Source organism: Acanthisitta chloris, unplaced genomic scaffold (genome assembly GCF_000695815.1).
Source record: "Acanthisitta chloris isolate BGI_N310 unplaced genomic scaffold, ASM69581v1 scaffold10112, whole genome shotgun sequence".
NCBI lineage: Eukaryota > Metazoa > Chordata > Aves > Passeriformes > Acanthisittidae > Acanthisitta > Acanthisitta chloris.
Window position 1 is genome coordinate 91,828 of NW_008661033.1, and position 22,151 is coordinate 113,978.

Genomic DNA, 22,151 nt, shown 5'->3' on the forward strand with positions numbered 1-22,151 from the left:
AGAGCAAAAGTGGTGGCACCAGGAGACAAAGCAAGATGTAGTAACTAACAACAGTGCTAGTGTACTACTCTCTGTGTCTTTTGCAGTCTTCTTTCCCCTGCATCCCAGAAGGATTAGATGGTGCAGTTTACACCACGGACCAGGCATGTTTTTAAAGCTGTATTGGTTTATGTCACCTTCCAAAGTTATAAACCAAGTTTATGCAATTTAGTGTGGATCATTCAACCTTGGTTTCCCCTTCCAGCATAGGATGAAGAGAGGAAAGTCAGAAAAGCTCTCTCAATGTCAGCTCTTAACTTTCGCCTCTCGAGTTTACACATCTGCATCTTTCAAAATTACAGGTTTTTAAGTGAAACTAAATGCTCAGTGCATTCAAAATTCTGAAAAAAGCCCCCTCCCATACTATCTATACTTAGAGGGCTTCATAAATCACACTATTAGAGCTGAACAATTAAACTGCTGCAGATGCTATTTTTCAGGGCACTGAAGACACCTCATGAGGTACTCTATCTTAAACACAAATTTATCATACAAACAAAACAAAAAAAAATCAGAATGCACACCTACAGTGCTTACGAATCTCACCCTGTACAAGTTCCTCTGATGGCAGGAAAGCTGCACAGTCTTACAGATGATGACTGCATCTTTTAATTCATGTGTTTATTTTTTGAAAATCATTAAGCTTGGTAAAATTATCGACTAAAAAGAAAAAACAATCAAACCTTTTGGTAATCAATAAACCCCCAAAAGATAAAGAGCATCTACTTAGCAAAATAATAGCTATCTCAGCTGGTTTTGGCATACCTACCTAGATACACCTATGCCAGCTGCTGTAGTCAGTGCAAATCGAGGACAGAGTTTTCCCTGTTTTCCATCACAGCCAGAACTGCTACACATAGTCACTTATCATAACAGAAACACATGCTTAGGAATAATTACTAAAAAACACCTTACTCAGTACTTTTTACCAGATTTCACTTTGCAGATTAATTCAAAGGATAGAATTTAATGATAGGATAAACCCTGGACTTAGCTGTTTTAAGGACACTTGCTATTGTGCTGACACACTTGCTTTCCTGCCTCTTCCATATTCCTTCTGTTCATCTATCAAAGAAACAATCATACTCTCGTGTTGATGACACAGTCACTGGAGAGAAGAGCCTTTGGGCTCTGTTGTATTCAAAAGAATGCAATGTTCAGTGTAACTCATACAATTTTCTTTTCTACCTAACTTTCAATTGCAATTTTTGTGAAGAACACGTTTAGGCAGGTACCTTCAGTCCTATGTTTTTTTGATCATAGGTAAATTGCCATTTTTTTAACGTCCACACATTTATGCATTCGTATTTTAAGCTAAGAAGAAATGAGCCTTATGAATAATTCTTCAGTCAGAATTATGGTTTATCACCTTAACTTGTGGTTTGTCTTTCACTGACACAGAACGACTTCATTATTTACATAGAATATGCCATCTTGAACAGAGTTTTCATTCTCCCATGCTAACAGTTTCTTTTAAGCAAGTGAATAGAATTATTTTTATTGATAATGTGTTTTGCTGGTTTAAAAAAAAAAAATCACATGAATAAAGCTGAATAAATGTGAAATTATGTTAAAACACTCACTATTCCTAGGAAGAAAATCAAAAGCAAATGCAAAAGAAAATACACCTAGAGCTTACTAGCATTACACTGTATACTTTAGGCCAAACAGTAAGCTTTGATAGTTGATTACTAAAGAAAAATATTTTTAAAAGAAATGCATGTGCAAGCTTTTCTGGATATTGAAGCTCTATCTATCAATTTTCTGGAGGGATAACTTTAAAGTTTATATCAGGTATGAGCTGGAGCCAACATACCTGGTTTTAAAATAAAGTTATAATGTAAATAAGTTCAACATTTGACAGGTATATATGACACATTCCTAGATTTTGATTTATATAAATACACATCATTAACCACACTGTTTCTTGCTTGGTTACAAAATTTTAGACATTTACTTTTCTGTATTAAAAAAAGTGTTGCAAAGACTTCAAAAATGTACATTTTGGAACACTTCAGTACTTATGGGCTGGCAACCTAACAGCACTTAGGTAATTTGCTTTTGCTACCTGTTGCTAAACCACATTTGTGACTAGGTTGTGACTTCTCCTCTCCCTGACACCAGTCTAAAAACAAGAGAAGGGACCAATTCAGCTGTTGCAAGGCAACCAGTCTGGCAAGAGGAAATTCTAATTTACCAAGAACTTTACATAATTCTGCAGAACCCTATCTCTATCTTAGCAGTGGCATATAAAGATGTCAAATCTTTCATCTATTAGGATTCAGTCTCTGCATTATTCTTTCAGCTACATATTCCTGTAAAATATGGAAGGAGAAATAAAATAGTATGAAATATTCAAATCAGCAGATGAGGATGAGACTTTCCAAAATATTACGAAGCAGTTGTATGAACTCAACTGAAAAAAAATTAGATACAGGTTTTACATTTAGGGTTTTTGGAAAGAGAAAGTGGGTTAAATGTAGGGTATATATGTACCTGCACACCTGTTTATGTACAATCACACTATAAATATGGACGGATTTCACAAAATTTTATTTTCTATCTCATATTAATATATTACTGGAAGTCCAAATATATATATATATATACACACCCCCTACACAACCCAAGCTCACAGACTATTCAGAGCTGGAAGGGACCCATGAGGATCACTCTTGGCCCTGCACAGAATAACCCTGAGAATCATATCATGTGCCTGAGCACTGTCCAAGCATTTCCTGAACCGTCAGGTTTAGTGCTGTAATCACTTGCCTGGGGAGCCTGTTCCAGTGCCCAACCACCCCTTTTTCTAATATAAAAAATTATATAAAGTTAGTGTACTCATTACAACTTCTTGGGATTTCAGCCTTCAAGTTCTCTTTAAATGTGTGAAGAGAAGACAAAAAGTAATAGCTGTGGTTTGGGCTCTAATTTCAATTGCAGCTGAATAAATTGCTGAAATTTAAGAGCTATTCCAGATACACACTCGAACAAGTAAAATCTGACTCTATATTTTTAAAGCCATAGCAGAAAAATTTGTTAGGGCCATCGGAACAAAAAATTAAAAGATAATTATTTCAAATCTGTATGTTCTTGCTTCCTTCCCTGCTCAAGCCAGTCAGTCAACCACAGCATTACCTTTCATGCTACTTCTAAATTAATTCTCTTGCAAAGACCAGTCAGTTTTCACGTAAAGTGGGGTGGAAGACTTTATGTAAACCAAATACCTTAATTTGAATGACTTACTGCTAGGAAAATTCTATGTTCTATATCTAGAGCAACAAGCAGAGTATCCACACAAAGCCACAACTAAGCTATGAATATTACAGAAAGGAAGGTCATTCAGCTAAAGCTCTGAATAAGGAACAAGGACACTTGTATTCCTGTTCTGCCATCAAAAAATAAACTATTGTGCATGCAGCACTTCGGGCAAAGTGCTTTCAAACCAATTCTGTAGAATTCTATAGAACTTTGTGATTAAATAATAATATTCTATAAAAATCATTATTCTGTTAGCACAGAAAAATTATCTAATACTTGACTACTGATATGCAGTTCAGGTTTTCATGAAATATGTAGTTTGAAACTCTGCTAGGTTAAACACTGAAATTACATACTCCATAAATGATGACAAACTATGGCATAAAGGCACATACTTTTATTTCATTTATGTAAAAAATTATTGTATTTTCTATATCATTAGTTTCTGTATGAAAGGCACTATAAAACCAACTTAAGAACAAACCATCCACAAAGCAGACCTAAGTTAGGATGCAGAAAAAAAAACACATTCCCAATACGAAAAGCTTAAGAGTAGTACCAGTAGAATTGTGACACCCACTGTGTGCCACAAAAAATGTAGGAGAAATCTAAATGGAAAAAAAAGAAATCTTATGGAGAAACAACTTTTAGGAAAATAGTGAAGCTCCTCAACCAGAAATCTGTGCTACATTTAAGAAAATAATTTTTTAATTGCTATCAATGCAGATTTTGCTACATCTCAGTACATCTGCCTCCTATAGTCACCTGTGTGCTTTGGACTGCACACAGTTCAGATCCAGAATATGCCATCTGGGGAAGTCTCCAGTGAGGAAAACAGATCTTTATACAGCCCTCTAGGCTTGTATAAGTGTATCCTGATGGTTGAGACCCAAGATGTTCCTTCACAGTTATGCTCACAGTTCTTCCCACCTACCTACAGGGGTGCTAGCCACCCATGTAATACAGGAAGCTGAAAGATGACTATAATGAAAATTAGAAAAATAAGCCAACCCAAAATACTAAGTCTTAAAGATCTTACAATAAGAAATTTAAGTGAACCAAGACACACAGCCAATTCCCATTTTTAAAACAGGGCTGAAATTCACAAAGATAACTCTTGTCTTCATAGGGCTAGTTGTTTACTTTTTTTCTTGTGAGTAAACTCGTATCTAACCAGGTGCCCAAGCAGGAAGATGAAAGCTGGACAGCAGTTTTCTTGTCTGACACTATGTTCAGATGTATACAGTGCATGTAGATAATTTTTTTTTAATGAGTGTTGGCTTTACCCATAGTTCATGATGCAGGTTGAACCTGTGCTGAAATATCCCTGAAGATCAAAATGAAATCTAAACTAGGCTGAGTTTCAAACTTAATGCCTACCTAGTCACACAATAAACAACTTGCTAATGACCACATCCTTTGGGAACAAAAGAAACCTTGACAAACAAATGCAATTTTACCCAAAGGTTTCTCCTGCCTTCAGTCTTCACCAAGCAATTCACAGGACTCTTTTTGTTCAATCCCTTTCAGACTAATGAATTCCTTGTTTCACAAGAAACTCAAAGAGATCTAAGTGATTTTGTTGACTTTTGTCAAAACAAGCCAACACAATCAGGTTTAAGATGGAACAACACAGGAAAGCAATGTCAGAGGTCCAGGTCCACCGAGGCACATCAAGTTTTACCTAACACTTTGTTACTGGATTACAGCACACGTGCTCCTTTGGCTGATCTGCATTTCCTCTTTAGGGATATATACTACAGGAGTAGGTGCCTCTGAAGTATCCACAAAACATGCTATTTAATCCAGCTTCTACAGGCATTGCAAAATAACCTCTGTCAATGCACAGTTAGTATAAAAATTCACCAATTTCCACAGAAAAATATGAAATGGTCTGATAGTGACAACTCCATGAGACTTTTATGGGAGTTTATGACATGTCAGCATTATATACCTGGGGAATAAATAAACTGAACAAACACAATAATAATTTTTTCAAGTGACTCTTTAAGTCATTCTGTATGTAAGTTGATATACGAAGTTAAAAACTGTTTCTTAGATTCCAATTTCTAGACTCAATCATAATGAATAAAAAAATTGCTATAATTTGGCACCCAACTGTGAAAACAAACCATGATTTTTCCGCTTTGGAAAAACAAAACAGATTTTACTTTCAGCTCATTCTTGTATGAAACATAAGGTGGGAGGAAGCAGCTTTAAACTGCTGCTTTTAAGTGTCACTTGGAGGCAAGGCTACTTAGAAAATTAAACCCATAATACATTATATTACAAATGCAATTCCAGGTCTCCTAGGTATTAACCTCATGTTATAAACACAATTTAATTTGACTTGGCTGCATGACACAAAACTACAGAAAGGAAAATTTCATAACTTCTCCACTACGGCACAGCAACCACTTCTTCTAACAACTTACTACTATTCCACTATACTTAAAATCACTGTGTGCAAATATCAGAATTACTCCTCTTCGGTTGCTTTTATATTTTCTGTTCAAAAATTATGTGACAGCAAAAAGCAGTCAACAGAGTAAGTATTAAAACACACATATAATCTACTTGATTTTCAAGATGTCAGCATATTTTTTATGTGTTATTACAGATTTGCAATCTTCCATACTGTTCAGATAAAAGATACCACAATTTCTCTCTGCATTTCAAATGCTGGCATTGTTAGGACTTTTATTATAGTGGCACGAAGCAACCTGAAGACTTAGGCTCCACCGTTCCTATCTCTCCCCAGTCTCCCTGCCCTTAAAGTAGCCATGAGAAGTAGGATCCAGAGAGTAGACACCAGTCTGCTTACAGTGAAAAGTTGTACCACAGAGCTGGAAATGGCATGTCATGCACTATTGCTACTGAGCTCTTTGGTTTGCCATGACACCTTCCGTGGTGTGTACATCACTACAGAACAGGTCACACCTGCCTCTCACAAGCAGTCTCACCTGCAGCAGGAAGCTGGAAACCTCACTTTTTAAGATGATCTCCCTTCAAGTCAAGGCATGAAATTGTGGAAAGGGGCAGACTCACCCATTACAAGGGGCCAGAGACTCAGATCACCTTCTCAAACAAGATGACCCCACAAATTAGATTCTAAATATGTCATTTCTGTGGTACCTTCGTTGGTTTATTTTAAGTAGTGAAAAGGCAGTTTGAGGGAGGTGAGACAGGGTAAGATGCAAGGACAGCTCTCTGCCTAGGGACAGTACATTTCACAGATTCAAGAGATCATAAAACCTGTGAAGTCCTGGACTCACAGGCACAAGTGCTCTGGAGGAGTGCAGACAAAACAGACACTGAGAGCAACAGTTATTTCATGCTTTCCTAGGTCTGGCTTACACAAGTGACATCTCCCTGTAAGTTCTCCTGTTAGCAAAATCCCAAGGATGCTACCACCAAGGGCTGATGAAAAATGAAGCATTAGGAAGGCTGCACAGTCTGCATCCTTTGGTTTAGGATGATCAGCCATAAGCAAGCGATACACTGTTTTGCTCTATGGGTCTGAACACTTACCACACATGCTTTTAATCAGAGAAGTGTACAGATGGTACAGCTGTTCCCAGACAATAACCTTATTATTTTTAATAGGTAGGAATAAGTAAAAGTAGCAGAAAGTACAGAACAATAAGCCTTAATAAGCCATGGATATTTTAATTCAGTTAAGCATTAATAAAGAACATTTATAAATCACCCTCTTTCTCAAAAACATTGATTCAATCAGAGATATATTTCTGCATGAGCAAGACATCACAGCCATTAACATAAATTTAGAGAGTCAGTATTGCTTTTTGGGTGATCAAAGTGATATATAATGGAGAAATCCGATTTCCTGAATTGCTCCTCAATCATGCTCTGAGAAGATAACCAGCTTGGCATCCCAAGGTGAAGCACAACCAATTGCACTGCTACTTAAGATTATTATGTCTCTACACAACCTAAGATCCCCCCAAACCCATAGAATCCTCTATTAATTATATTAAAATTTCAATTAATGTATCTGGAGATAAAAAAACAAAACAAAACCCAACTAATATCCCAAATCCATCCCAACTCAGCAAATTCATAACTGCAATTTGTCAAATAAACAAATTCTCCTTACTATCTGAAGATATCTTTGAAGATATCCCAAAAGGAAAGCAAACAAAACCCTTCCACACCTTTAGAAATTTAATTTTTTCAATCAAAACTTTTGAACAAGGTTTTGTGCTAAGGTATTTAAAGTGTAGCCTAACCTTTGTTGTGGATTTCTTCAGCTTGCTCCAGGAATTTATGCCCCTCATCTTATAAAACATGCCAAATGGAGCCAGCTGGAGAGCACATGCCCTTCGGTGTATGTCAGACAGACATATGTGCTGTAAATTAAAAGCATTTTCCCCAGCTTTTGTAAGGTGTCATCAAGCAACTCCCCAACTACTGCAGGATCTACAAGACAAGCTGATGATAGCTACAATCCCCACACTTCCCTCCCTCTTCTCTTCTTTCCTGCCCAGTTGCAGAAAACTGTAGAGCACCAAGTGTTCCTTCTTTGTGCACATAAAATAAAAGTTCAGGATGTAACTCAGCCCACATTTCCCCAGCTGAAAACTAACCTGAACTGGATTCATTTCTATCTGGAAGGAACACATGACACGACATTACAGGGGAAAAAAATATCACACAATGGACTCATTATAGACCCAACCCATGTGCTTTCTCATTGAAGTCAGTTTCCTCACATAATCTCATTGCACTCTAAAAACTGCTACAAAGTTAAGCTATAGAAATACATAAATGTTTTGCTGTTAAACACACCTGAAACCCTCCATGCCATATTAAAAGGCCCAATCTAGCAGTTTTTAAAAGGAAGAAAATAATAAATAATTTCTTTAATATGCTTAGCTGTATACACTGTCATGTCTCCAGGACCTCCATTAATGCTCCCAGAGCTCCTTTGTTTTTTCACTTGCTACTTGCAGGCCTAAAATGCTAACAGCAATGTGTTACAAAAAGCTTATTCTTGCCAAGCACAGAAGTGGCACTCCCAATTCTCCTGCATTGCATCATTTATAATTTTGTTTTATACTGAGGCTTTTGGAAGAGCTGAGAATACAAATAAGCACGAGCAGAAAGTTAGTCAAAGACACATCTTTAGGATTAACCAGCTCCAGGTGAACACACACCCAGGGGGCACCTGAACCTACCGCAGAATCACAAGACTCCTAGAAAAGTCTAGGCTGAAGAGGTTTTGGAGGTCATCCAGTACAACCTCCTGTTCCAAGGAGGGCCCAGAACAGGTTATACATAGAATCATAGAATTTAGGGGTTGGAATGGACCTTACAGATCATCTAGTCCCAACCCCCCTGCCACGGGCAGGGACATCTCCTCACTAGATCAGGTTGCTCAAGGCTTCATCCAGCCTGGCCTTGAACACTGCACCAGGGTCATGATCCTGTCAAGCCAATTCTTAACTACTTACATTGAAATATTACATTTTTATCTAATCCTCCTTTTCAAATTAGGTAACATGTGTAAGAAAAACACTCAAATACCAGATGGGTATTGACTCTAATGGAGGCCTTTCATTTTGACTGGTTTTTTTTTCATTTATTAAGTCTTTTCCCTTATGGAATGACAACTTCTAATACAATTCCAGGATAGAAAGCAAATGTGAGGTGAAAAAGCTGCTTCAAAGTCACCCAATATCCTCTTGCTCTAGAGTTTTATAACAATGTGGAGATAAAAAACAATAAAAATGCAGCACCAGAGACTTCAGAAAGGCATCCTAGGGACACTGCATTTCAGTTGCCATTTGGTGCAAAACCCAAGCCAACATATTGTTTTCCATCTGGAAACAGGAAGAAACTGCTGAGTTGTTTTATAATTTATTGTGTGACAGTTCAGACACTACTAGAGTAACTTGCTTGTGTTAGACTTGGGTCTGTCTAAAGCTTGTTGATATCAATCAACTTCAACAAGTGTTGGATGAGATCCACACCTGAGAGTTTAAGCAATTTAATTAAGGCTTTGTCAATTCCAAAGTTTATTCAAGAAGCAGCTGGCCGTTAACTGAAGAGGACAGGTTGTTCTTTTAAACTTGTATTGCTCTCCCTCCAGGACCACAGCAAACATTTTAGGTCCTTAATCTACAGTTAAGGTTAATCCATTTTAATAATTTTGTAATCAGCTAAGAGAAAGGAAGCAGAACAGAGCCTTGATTAACTGAAGGGCAAATTAAATTTCCAACTGAGTCATGGGACACCAGAAAAAGAACAGTTGGGCGAAGAAGGAAAATTTGTCTCCTGGAGAGTAAGGAAAGATCTGAAACACTAACTCTCTGTGCAGAACAGATAACTACAGGAGAGGCACTTGGAAAGGGAAGAATTACAGCCAATCAAAATTGGAAGGCTCAAAGGGTGATTCCATTAAGAAACTCAATGTCATATTAAGACCACAGGGAAGAAAGATCCTCTGAATGTCAGTTTTGTTAAAAGGAGTATTTTAAGAAAAAAAAATAAAAGAAAGAAATGTGACTTCAAGTTGTGAAAGAAGGCTTTTTACCCCCTGAACTCTGCACCTGATTGCTAAAAGAAGTGCTATTTACACTTTAAGTAGCCACCTCTATAGATTTTATCAAAGACTTTTAGTGGGAAACCAGGATCACCATCTACCTGTCAGGAAGAATTACACCAGTATTCTAATATATACCTGGACCACCAGTCTCCAAAACACATGAGCAGCAGCTGAGAGGGCACCTCATCTCTTAAGGCTGTGACTAACTATTCTAAACTTGATGCTGGGAAGCACAAGAAATAGACTCTGCAGCCAAAAGATGAAGTCAAGAACTTAACAGTTGAACATGAAAGTCAATAGTTCTCTAGCACATATGCACACAGGACACAATCTCTACCATCAAGTATGTATGAAAAAATGCTAAGAAGTTAGATTTCTTGTAACACAATCTGCAACAAATCAAACAAAACACATCAAAATAATTATGAGGGGGAAAAAGGCTGATTTATTATTTCAGTAATGTCACTCCAGAGCAATCTGAAATTTGCTGTTCTTCTTACTCAAGGTTCCTCTCATAAATATCACTGAAATAAGCGGATATGAGCATAGCATTGGGGAGGAAAATACCAGAAAAAAGGTGAAGAAGTAAAAGCAACTGAATAACAAGAGGTTAGATGGCAAAAATTTTAAACTGACTAATTTTTAACTGAATTGAATGTGAATTAATACCAAACACATGTCCCATGAAAACTGTTTCACACTATAAAATCAGATTTCAAAGAACATCGAAAAAAATAACCCTAATTGCTTCTGATTCTGTTAAATCACCAGATACCTTGAGGATCTTTCATTTCCTAATCTGTAAAGAGACTTTTGGGTACTAGAAGGTGTTACAAAATTCTGTGTTAAGCTTTCTTAGAAAATTACTGAGACCAATATCCTTCATATATCTCCTCTCTGAACTGTGGTTTACTAAGTTGGGTATTGTGAATGATGACACCCATATGCAATGTCAAAATCTTCTTTTTCTTTTAGCATACAAATGAATTCTGATTCATGAACAGTCCTGTACATAAAAGTTGTTTCTACCTGTCTGTCTGAAGCATACAGAAAACCTACAACAAAAATGCAGCTGAACACACTATCACCCTTGGCTTTTCTGTTCATGCTGTAAAAATCTCCATTTCACCTCCTGAGCAACTCCCACTTTTCTCACTTTAAAAGGTATTATCAGGGCTAAGTATGCATTGCAAAAATTTCATTTATTTTTTTGCATGCTGATGTAAAGCTTATCCACTAATTGGTTATTAAAACACAGAGTCACAAACTCATAAACTCAGGATATTTATCACACTGTATCTTTATAATTCCCTATAGAACTATCCACAGCCATTCTCCTACTCTAAGAAAAATTCATTGAGCAGTAAACTCAGGTACAACTAATATCCTCTAACTGTAATTACCTTCAGTATGGGCTTTTATACCACTCCAGCATCAGCTTTATGCTCAGATAAGAGAAAAAGACAATTCTAAGGAAATAACAAAGAATGGTCTTCCTTATAGTTAATCATGCCCTCTTTACTGTGAACAGACACCATTTAGACAGCTGCCTCAGATGTACACTCACCCAAGCAGTAAAAAAACTCCCATGACTATTGTACTCAAACCATTTGTAAAAAAACCCAACAACAGCAAACCAACAAAAAAGCCCAAATAGATGACAGTCATTACACAGAAGTTATCAACAGAAGCTGACAGTCAAATACACTGTGTGTAAGCTTGCAGAGTGCCCACTCCTGCCTTGGACAGTACCATTTACACATCCAAAGTTACCAGAAGTCCCCTCCACACTTGCCACTGCTGCAGGTCTACTTGTGCAGCAGAACTTCTCCCACAGTCAAGTGATTTTAGGTATCTGAGGAGGTCCAAATACACAAAATATCAACAAAGTGTTATGGAGCCTCAAAGACTCTTCATACATTTATCAAGCTTTGGTTCATAAGCTTGTGAAAAACAAGCATCCTCATTTCTATCACACTGGTGCAAATACTCATGGTGATTTTGCATTCACTGGTTTGCAAGTTGAAATGCTGAATAAGCACTTTGGGTATTTTACAATTTTTGCAGACAAAAAGTATAGGTTTTCTAGCAAAAATGCTGACATTAACTTGCTGCAAGCATTACCAATATCTTTAAAGTTATACAACTAGAAAAAAAATTTGCAAAATCATGTAATAGATCAGTGTTGAGAGTATTACTTTTCACAGATAACTTAAGTGATGGATTTCTTTCCCCAAACACCAGAAGATGTCTCACAGCCATTGAATATATAAGAGAACACTGCACAGGCATTTAATCTAGTGTGCAGTATTAAAGTATTCCAAGTGTTTACAAGATGTAACAGTGACACCAAAGTATAAAACTTTATTTCATAGAAACACTGATGTTGAGCAAACTACCTACAAAGATTCTCCAGATATATCAGTTAAAAACCTACATGATTTTAAAATATATCACAATTAACATAAGTCATCAAGATTAAAAACCATGCAATGTTTGATGTTACTTCTTCAAATTAACTTAATAGCTTCAATTAATAATAACTACAATTAGTAACACAGTTTTCTTGCTAACAACAACCAAAGAAATTTCCTAGTGAACTTCTGCGACACTGCAGATTTAGCCCTTACAATAAATAAATTAATGTAACTGAGAAAAAAATTTGCTAATAATTTTAAGACTGCAACAATTAAGAACCTATGAATACCTGATTTTTCAAAGAAAAGTCTGTCCCTGTGACAAAGATAGGATTAATAAAACAAGTCTTTTCCCCTGTTCTGTGCTCTCCAACACAGGAAAGAAAGATAGTGTCTTTTTACCTGTAATTCACAGAAAGGACAGAGAGAGCTTCTATTTCAAAGAATGCATTCCAAATTTTTATCACTTATTTTCAGACAAAATTTATCTGGGAACATTTTGGTAAGACTAGTAATTTCAGTGAAACAGTTTAGTATTTATCTATTTCTATCCACCATCCCAAGCAACATTGTCATCCTCCACATGCTCTCCCTTAGCACTGTAAGCTGCTACTCCTTATTGTTTAGAGAGCTGTTAGCTCCTTGTGATTTCATTGTGATACCTTCTAGCCGAGCTAAGCTCTCTTTCTGATACACATGATTTTTAAAATTTTGTAGCATTTCTTCAAGAAAGCCTCCTCCTAACTGATTCTGACTGGAGACTATCTTGCCTTGAGACACAGCCAAGAAACTTCTAGTTTCAAGGTTTAAATGCACTATTGTCTCTCTCAGACTGATCATGCTAACACAACACCTGATCATGTTTGTTTTGCCCAGTGAATCAGTATTGCCTGAGTCAGCACTCTTTGCCCTTTGAGGGGAGGGAGTATTGGGGGCAAGGATCTGCATCACTTACTATCTAGCTATTGTGCCTCCTCAGAATATTGATATCAGGTATATGGATGGATATCTATCTGCTCTACTGAACAGCAAAATTAGCTGATATCTACTGATCTGGAGGACATTTACAGGGATTTCATTTACTTACATATCTGTACAGACTCACTGACTGTTACCATTGTTATCAGTAACTACAAACTTTATTAACCAGTATGTGACCCTTTACATGGAAGGACAAACGCTGCCATTCTTGTTCTTTGTGAGATCACAAAAGTAACAAATAAAAATTGATGCCATGATCACTCTACAAATATTGATAACTTATGCAGTATCATGTGTTAACTCTGTTTAACCTCATGGTGGAGAATAATACTGATGAGACAGAAGTGGATTTTACACACTCTGACCTATGCCTGTATTTTCTTACAACAAAAGATGTAAGAACTGACTAAGATTATTTAAGCATAATCTGTACTATCACCCAAGACTCAAGGTTGGAAAAGAGCAGAGTTGGTGCAGGTTTTATAACAACAAAATGTATTAAAGTTCTCTGGACATGTACTCTCATGTTTTATTTCCTTCTTCCCCATATCTTTGCAGATATTTTGTGAGAAATGTGTGTAAGCCAAGAGCAAACAAATCCTTGTTACAACTGATGGTTTACATCACTTTTGCAGTCGGTATGAAAGCTGTCTTTGTAAGGTATGTGACAACAGACTGTAAAGGCTTAAGGGGGGTGACTTTACTCTGGATATCTTCCACTACCATATTCAGACTGTAAATTCAGTAGTTGAGGTGCAGCATAAAAGCAGTTTCTCCCTGAAGGGTTAGATGCACAGAGAGGAAATGGCTTTTTCTTCTATGCTTTGGATAAATCTCTTGAGTATGGGACAGAAGAAAAACACAAAGGCTGACAGACTGGGATACAGTGGTTTGCATGGGCTTTGATTTTTTTGTTGTGCAGATAACTATTTTGTAGTCAATTCTTCATGGTCATTAAAATGAAACATTTTATTTCAAAATTGAGATACAGGCTTTTTTTTTTTTATTGCGATAAAATGACAGCAAACAGACTGAAGGCTAACTCTGCCACTCCCCCGCCCTTCAATTCCTGTACTGTGGGAAATGCCACAGGAATTCAGAGGAGAGAAGAGACATTACTCTGCAGAGACTTGGAGCACAGCTGTCTTTCCATATCAATAAGAACTCCGGATTAAAAGTCATCTAACATATGTGGCACTTTAAAAAAAATATATTTTAAGTTGCTCCTTCAGAGATGCCAAAAAGCAAATTAAGAAAAGACACTGAAACTAGCTCACCAATATGTGATCTGGTCAGAATTAATTTTGTCATGCCATGGGACTACCTGAGTGAGCAGTGCTTCAAGAGATGGCTGTCCAAAAACCCTAAAGGTCTCCTGCTGGTGAACTTTAAAAGCATAATTAACCCCCTGGCTCTGCTTTTGGTCAGGAAGCATTTACCCTCCTAGCTCTATCTGGGAGAAGTAAAAACATTGTATCATGGAAGCATCAAGTACTTCAGCAAGGAGTCCCTTCTTTCCAGCCTTGCTTTCCAACTCTTTATATCATATTGATTTACCTGGTACCTCTTCTTTTCACTGTAGAGATGCCCAGGCCGTATCTCCTCACCATTAAGTTTTCAAGACTAGTGTGGGAAAGGCAAGCAAAACCAGACAGCTCATTCAGTCACATTTCCTCTTCACTCTGCACTTTGCCCTCCCAAAGCTACAAACTAAACACCCTGAACAAAATGAAAGACACTAAGTTTTCTGTAGATTTGTCTGTTCCACCCACCACGTGCACAGATTCAAAGCAGAGGACAAGGCCAGAAGCTTCACCTGATCTAGAAAGTAGCTCTGGAGAGATTCATCTTAATTAATTACATCCTGCTTTATAAATCCAGCAGACAACAGGACACATGGGCTACACTGTTTTCAACAACTCTGGAGAAAACAAATTAGCTGACAAAGGGGAAAAAACTGCCTTTTCATCCTTTTGCCACTTCAAATTAATTGCAAAACATGTACCAGTGTACTGTTAAAATGCTGAAGTAAATTTAAAAATTTGCACATGTAAGGATCCCCATGTATTTGATATATATTTCATACAATTTTGTTTTTAAATAATAAAGATTTTTTTTTTTATGAACCAGCTTTCAGGCATTTTTGCTCTACCTATATAAGCTACCTAGAAAGGGCAGTATTACGATTTCTGTTTTTCAAGTGCAGAAGCTGAACAAAAAAAAGGAGAAAAATCAACTGTTTAACACAGATTTGAGATTAGAGAGCCTAGACTTCAGCAGTGCAAGGAACTTGCAACCACAAAATGCTAAAGGTCGTATCAGACCCCAGTTCAAGGTGTTTATGTACAGGGTCACCAGCCTGATGGACACACAAATATTTCTGCAAATGTCTGAGATCATTGACTTGACATCAGTGGGATGAGCAAGCAGGAAGGGAAGGGCAACTTAAGGTCCTTAGAAGTGCCACCCTATGCCACAGGGAGACAGTAACTCTTGGCAGACTAGGTGGCCCCAGCTCTTCCCATTGCCAAAGCAGATGGAAGAGGAATACAAATGGTGACCCTACAAGTAATTACCAAACATTAAGTGTTAAGGAAGTTACTTAACAGACTGAAATTTGTAAGATGAAGATATGGGACCTGATCTCTCTGCATTAGTTTTAGCAGTTATCAGGTTCTTTAACTTCACACTCTGTTTCTGTAGGGTTGGACTCGATCTTTGAGGTCTCTTCCAACCTGGTTGATTCTATGATTCTATGAAATGGAGTAAACCATTCATTACTTTCTAAATGGGCATAATTAGTTAGCCCACAGTGTATGAAACTTCATTTCAAAATGGAAAAACAAAATGACAACCCAGAATACTTAGTTAACCTGTCCAGATCACATATCCCTACATTAAAGCCCAAGAATTTGAGAACAGAGCTTACACATTCATGATAAACTACAGATCTCTGAATGTAAGGCTGCTAGAAGACTCTGGACTATACATGTCCATGTGGAAATATATTCATTTACAGTGCCAAATCAGTTTTCCAATTTACTCTACAGAGTCATCAGGAAAATCTTGCTCCAGTTGTTTGAAATCATGATGATTCAGGTTGATCAGATGTTTAGCAATGAAGTACAACACTTGGTACCTTATTTCAATGTTTAATTCAGATGAGAATGGAACATAGCAACCAAAACACAGAATTTTTTTCAAAGTAATACCCGTGAACAGTAAGGTAAAAATTACTGACACATTTGAAGAACACCGAGTACTAATTTTTTAGTGATTATATTGCTTATTGCAATTGTCAACAACTTCTCTGGAAGATCATAAAATAAAGTTCCAGGAGTGGGAATTGAACAATTGAAAAATGACACATCAGTAAATAAGACCTGTCAAGCTTTCTAGTATACAGACTTTCAAACTCTACCCTCTAAATTATTTTTGCCCAAAGAAAGTCCAAGAACAGAAGTCCCTGGACATGAACACACAGAAAAAAACCAACCAACAAGCTGCTAAAAAAGCAAAGTACAAAGGACAAAGTACACAATACCTGCCAGCAAAACGGCTTGTTTCAATGAAACTACTTATATGATCTATTTGCCAGTGAAAGTAAGGGTTTTTAAAGACCCCTGCAGACTAAATACATCAAAAGGCATATATGGTTTTCCTTATATTGATTTTTTCATGCAATGTTGTTGAAGAGAGTTACAAAGAACTCATGGTTGGCTAGGAGTAACAACATTCCAATTATACATTCATACGTAAGATAGAGGCCACACTGAATCAGGATCCACAATTTAGAGCATTTTCCTGACAAAACACAACTGTCTTACACAGCACAAGTGTATACACAGTATGCATGAGTTCTCCACCTTGTCTGCTTTAAATTACTCAAGTGACCTGGCCTAAATAATTTCGTTTCTGAAAAATGCACAGCTGAGAACTGGTTCTTAATAAACATAGGGGGAAGGGGGTGAAAATGCTGAACATGAAGTTCTAGTGCTCAGCATGTGTCATTCATACTATACTGTCTTTTTATGAAAGTGGACTTGCCTATATTGAGAATTCAAGAGTCACATTACAGCTCTCTGCATAGAAACCCTTGGAGGTTTGATTTCAAAAGCCAGACATCGTATTGTATATTCCCTGCTGACAAGAAGTCAGCCACAGCCTATTACATCACTCTTCAAAGAGTGGTAAAGCAAATGCAGTGAAACCCCTGAAGTGATCTGATAAATGATTTTGTTAGTTAGTTTGGCACCAGCATGTCTGGTATCCAATACTTATGACACACAGCCTACCAAGTACATGGTATTAGATTCCTGCTATTTTGTGTCAACAAGAAATGTATGCTGTGACATAGGCCTTTGTGGTAAAGTATGGGAGGAGAGAGAAGTCAGAGGAGAACACAGTACATTTCCCAAATAAGTAAGGAAATCACTGAATTGTGCTGGGATTGTATATTGCTAGCAGACTGCCATTAGGAACAAAGAGTCACAATTCAGGCTGACTCCAAGCATATCACATTGCACCAGTATTACTCAGTTTTCAAACACAATTTACTGTTGGACAAACCTCCCAAACCAGGGTATCAAAAGATCTTATTCTTCTCTTACAATACATTTCATGTAACATTCATGTATATCCAGTATCAAGACTAAAAATGAAGAAGGGAAGCAAAGGAAGGACAATAATCCATAGTAACCTGCCACAGAATCATAAAAGCCCCTCCTTGTATGGCAGGGTCCCCACCACAGTTGCTCCACTTTACCCATATCTGTCTTGTATCAGCAGGTCCAAAATCGGATGCAGTAATTCAGATGTGGTCTAGTAAGTACCAACTAAAGGTAATAACCACTTCACTTGATCTCGTGCTATTTTCCTGTTAGTACAGCCCAGGATACCATTTGCTGTCTGGTTCAAGAGCACACTGCTAGCTTGTGGTCAGCTTGTCTATCACAACCTCTGGGAGATCCTCTGGTAAAAACTGAGGGAAAGGCAGCTTTGGGGACTTGGGTCTGGCTGAGGAATTCTTATCTGTGTCCACTGTCACTAAATCATCTGTCCTGTTCCACAACAGGTCAGCATTTTCCTTATTTATTGTTTTACTGCTCATACAGTGGCAGAAGCTTGCCTTGTTGCCCTTGGTATTCCTTCCCACTTTCAGCTCCAGGTGAGCTCTGGCTTTCTTAACTGCCCATTCAAACTGAAGGTGAGTTGTGATCTATCTACTTTTTTCTCTGAAAAACCAATAGAAACATTTTGATGCTTGAAGAGTGGGGGAGAGTATCAGCCTTAATGATTTTTCAGGTAACTTGAGATCCCTTCATGACCTTGAACTCCATCATTTCACGGTTGCCACAGTCATGATTACATCACCAGTTTCTCCTCATTCATGAGTTACAAATCAGGAAAATATTACCCCTAGAAGGTTCATGTTAACAAAAATAAAGTAATTCTAAGTCTACTTCAATACAAATTTTCTAATTCTGAGGTATTACATCTTGTGTAAATGATGGATTTTGTGAAAAAAATGCATTAAACTGCCTCTAGACTTTAAAGTCTCTTAGTATTTGAGTGATTCAGTTTACGTACTTTACTCAGTCATAAACTTGGGGCCATAAGAATTCAGATACAGAGTTGCACTTGATAGCAGTGGTCACTGTACCCAGACTTACAGAAGTAATGAGCCTTTCAGTGTCTGGAGTTTAATCCAACTATTATAAAAATAATGTAATATGAACTTCCAAGCTAAGAAACAGTTTGGTATAGAAGCTTATGGCAAAGCACAGGAAAATAAAGACTGAACTGAAAAATACTACCGTCAGTATTTCAGCTCTTTTACTTAGTTTATCTAAAGCAACCAGATGCGTGCAATGAATAAAAATGTCTACTTTGCAGCATTTCAGTGAGTATTAAAAACATACACTCAGGCACACAAGTTAAATACTGGCAGAGGGAATCCTCTGCCTCGATTTGGATATATGGTAGTTTTGTAGGTCATGCTAAGCCCCAAAGAACAAACATAAATAGTGCCCAATTCTTCTTTTTATTCAATAGCACTTTTGAACGAGATAGGCTAAAGGAGAGTATTTCCTTCACGGCTAAAGCACTCTATAACTAGTTTACTACAGGCAAAAGGCTTTGCCCCACCCCCACCTCAGACAGCATTGTTTCTTGTGTGACAGAGAGCAACCTTTCTACTCCAGCCCAACCTAACTGTCAGGCAGAAAGAGTAACATCAGTCTTTCTTAGCAGTATCACCCTTGATACTTTTTTTGGATGAAGTTTCCATTTAACATATTCAGCTGTATCTGATGTAGATGACTGTCTGTCTGGAAGAAGACAGATGACCACTATATATTACCATGTACAGGAGCTACATTGATTTTGCAATACCATGTTTTCACTGTTTCAGTTCACAGTCTGGCATTTTTGTCAGTACTGCCAGTTATTTCTCATTCTCTTTCTGTGAAGAATCCCCATCTATCATGTCACTGGATGAAGGCCACAATGGGTTTTGCTCATCTACAATAAACACTGCAATACATAGAGCCTGGTGTCCCATGGAAACAAAGCTTATGTAAACATACCGAGCTGTGTACCTGTCCATCCAGCAGCTGAGTCCTAATTACTTTGGCCTGAAAATATCTCAGAGTTGATACACAGCTACCAGCCTCAAGGATCTTCAGTACTTAGGATTTGCTCATTTAACAGAGATAAGGACTATAAGTAAGCCCATATTTAATTTCATTTGTTCCCCTTCAGAGAAATTAAGTCATGTCTGGCTGACTGTCCTTGGAAGTGGGTCAGAGTTATCATGAACAGGACCTCAAGGTTTCAGTAGTTTGAGGAGGCAGAGGAGAGGTGTGGGAAAGACAACACAATGCTGTTTGAAAAGACTTCATTATTTCTCCTGCCTGCAGATGAACACGTTGAATTGGGAATACATGCTAACTAGTACGTTTTAACAAACGTGACCAAGAAGTACAGTAGCATGTCCTGAGTTGTATCTTCTGGGAAAGACTGCCCTTGAAAAATATAAACAGAAAATTTCTGTAAGAGAGCTCTATGGAAGGGGGTAGCAATATTTATTTATCTTATCTCCAAGCTGATTCTACCTGATCCATTCTCTCAAAGATTTCATTCACCCACACTCCTGCAATCCAGACATGGAAATACCAAAATCTGTGTGCCCAAGTGGTCTGGCCAGCATCCCTTGTATGCAACACTGATTTGAATGTAACATCCTGTATTACCATTCTCACACAAACAGTTTAAGTCAACACTTGTTATGGCACTGTCCTTTGCTTCAAAGTGTTGCTTACTTCAGCCTCCATAAATCTTAGGACAGGCTGTTATTTGTTGGCTGTTCCTCCTTGTTTGTTTGAAAGATGTTTGGTTTTCCCTCATAAGCTAACAGGAAATAAAAAAATCACATAGCTGATATGCTGCAATGCTGTTACCATAGCCCAGCAGAAAATACTGTGTTCTGAGTAGCTTTCTATAGTGAGGTCTTAGCAGAGTAGAAGACTTCTGGTCTCAATATAAACCATATGTTCAATCTTACTACTAGGAATGGCATCCTGGGAGTAGTATCCTCAAACTGTGTCTGCTGTTACCAAGACAGGCTGCCCTTACAGTCCTCATCCTGCTCTTTCTTTTTGGTGCTGTCACAGAAACACAAGCATGTACACAGAGCACTTCCACGAGTACTTCATTCATACAGCCTCCATAAATTTAACTAAATTGTAACTATTAAGACTGAAATGTACAATTTTCCATTCAAGTTCACATAACTGTTAGAAATAATCAAGATTTGTCACTTTTAACAAAAGTATTTGTTACATTCATGGTATTTTAAGGTCTGAGTAACATTGTAGGTGAACAAGGCTTAACTTCTACAGATGGTCTTTTCATAAAATCCCAGAACCAGAACCTGCCTCTTCACTCTCTCCTAAACACCTGTGGAAGAATTTCAAAATATCTTTGCATTCCTGGAAGCATTCAAGGCCAGGTGGGATGAAGCTTTGAGCAACCTGGTCTAGTGGAAGGTGGCAGGGGGTTGGAACTAGGTGATCTTGAAGGTCCCTTCCAGTCAAACCATTTTATGATTCTGCGATATGATCCAATATACAAAATGTATCAATACATGTGTCTACATTATTACCTGCAGTGCCAAGATGAAACCCCTCTATGCTTAGTTAGACTTGCAAGTAGCTTTTCTGTGTCTAAAAATCAATCCTCCCATTGTCATTCTTAATGAAATACACAACTACTATAGCATACCTGATTTCACTTTGGTGTTTACCTTGTGCTGGTACTTAACAAACATCTGATGATCAGTACACTTGAAAAGTCTTATGATAATGGTTAGGGCACAAAACCATTCCAGCATTTATATGACACATTATTCCTACGTTTCTTGTCTATTGTTTAGAATTGCCTCTAGAACTTGCACCTAGACCCCGAAAAGCTGATTAGTTCAATTAAGCTAATTAAAAAAAAAAAAAGTGTATCTCAACCTTCACTTGACATTAACAAAAGTGTTTACATGGCACAGTTCCTGGCTTTCCAAGCCAGCAGAGCCTCTGCAACACAACTGATTAATTAAACAGTGCTGAGAAGTTAACACTGAAGGTTACTGATTAATTGTATGTTAGAGGTGTCTAATCAAGTACCCAAGGCAATAAACAAATACAAAGATAAATTATATACTGATTAACACAATTATTTATAGTTTTACTTTTAACTGGTTGCTTGCCATACAGCAGACTTTAACCTGAATAAACACCGGGGAGGGTGATCAGGATCACTTACTGTATTTTCCAGCTGGCTATTAGGGCTGTTTTCCCTTGAAGTGAAACATATTATTATAAATCTTGCCTCAT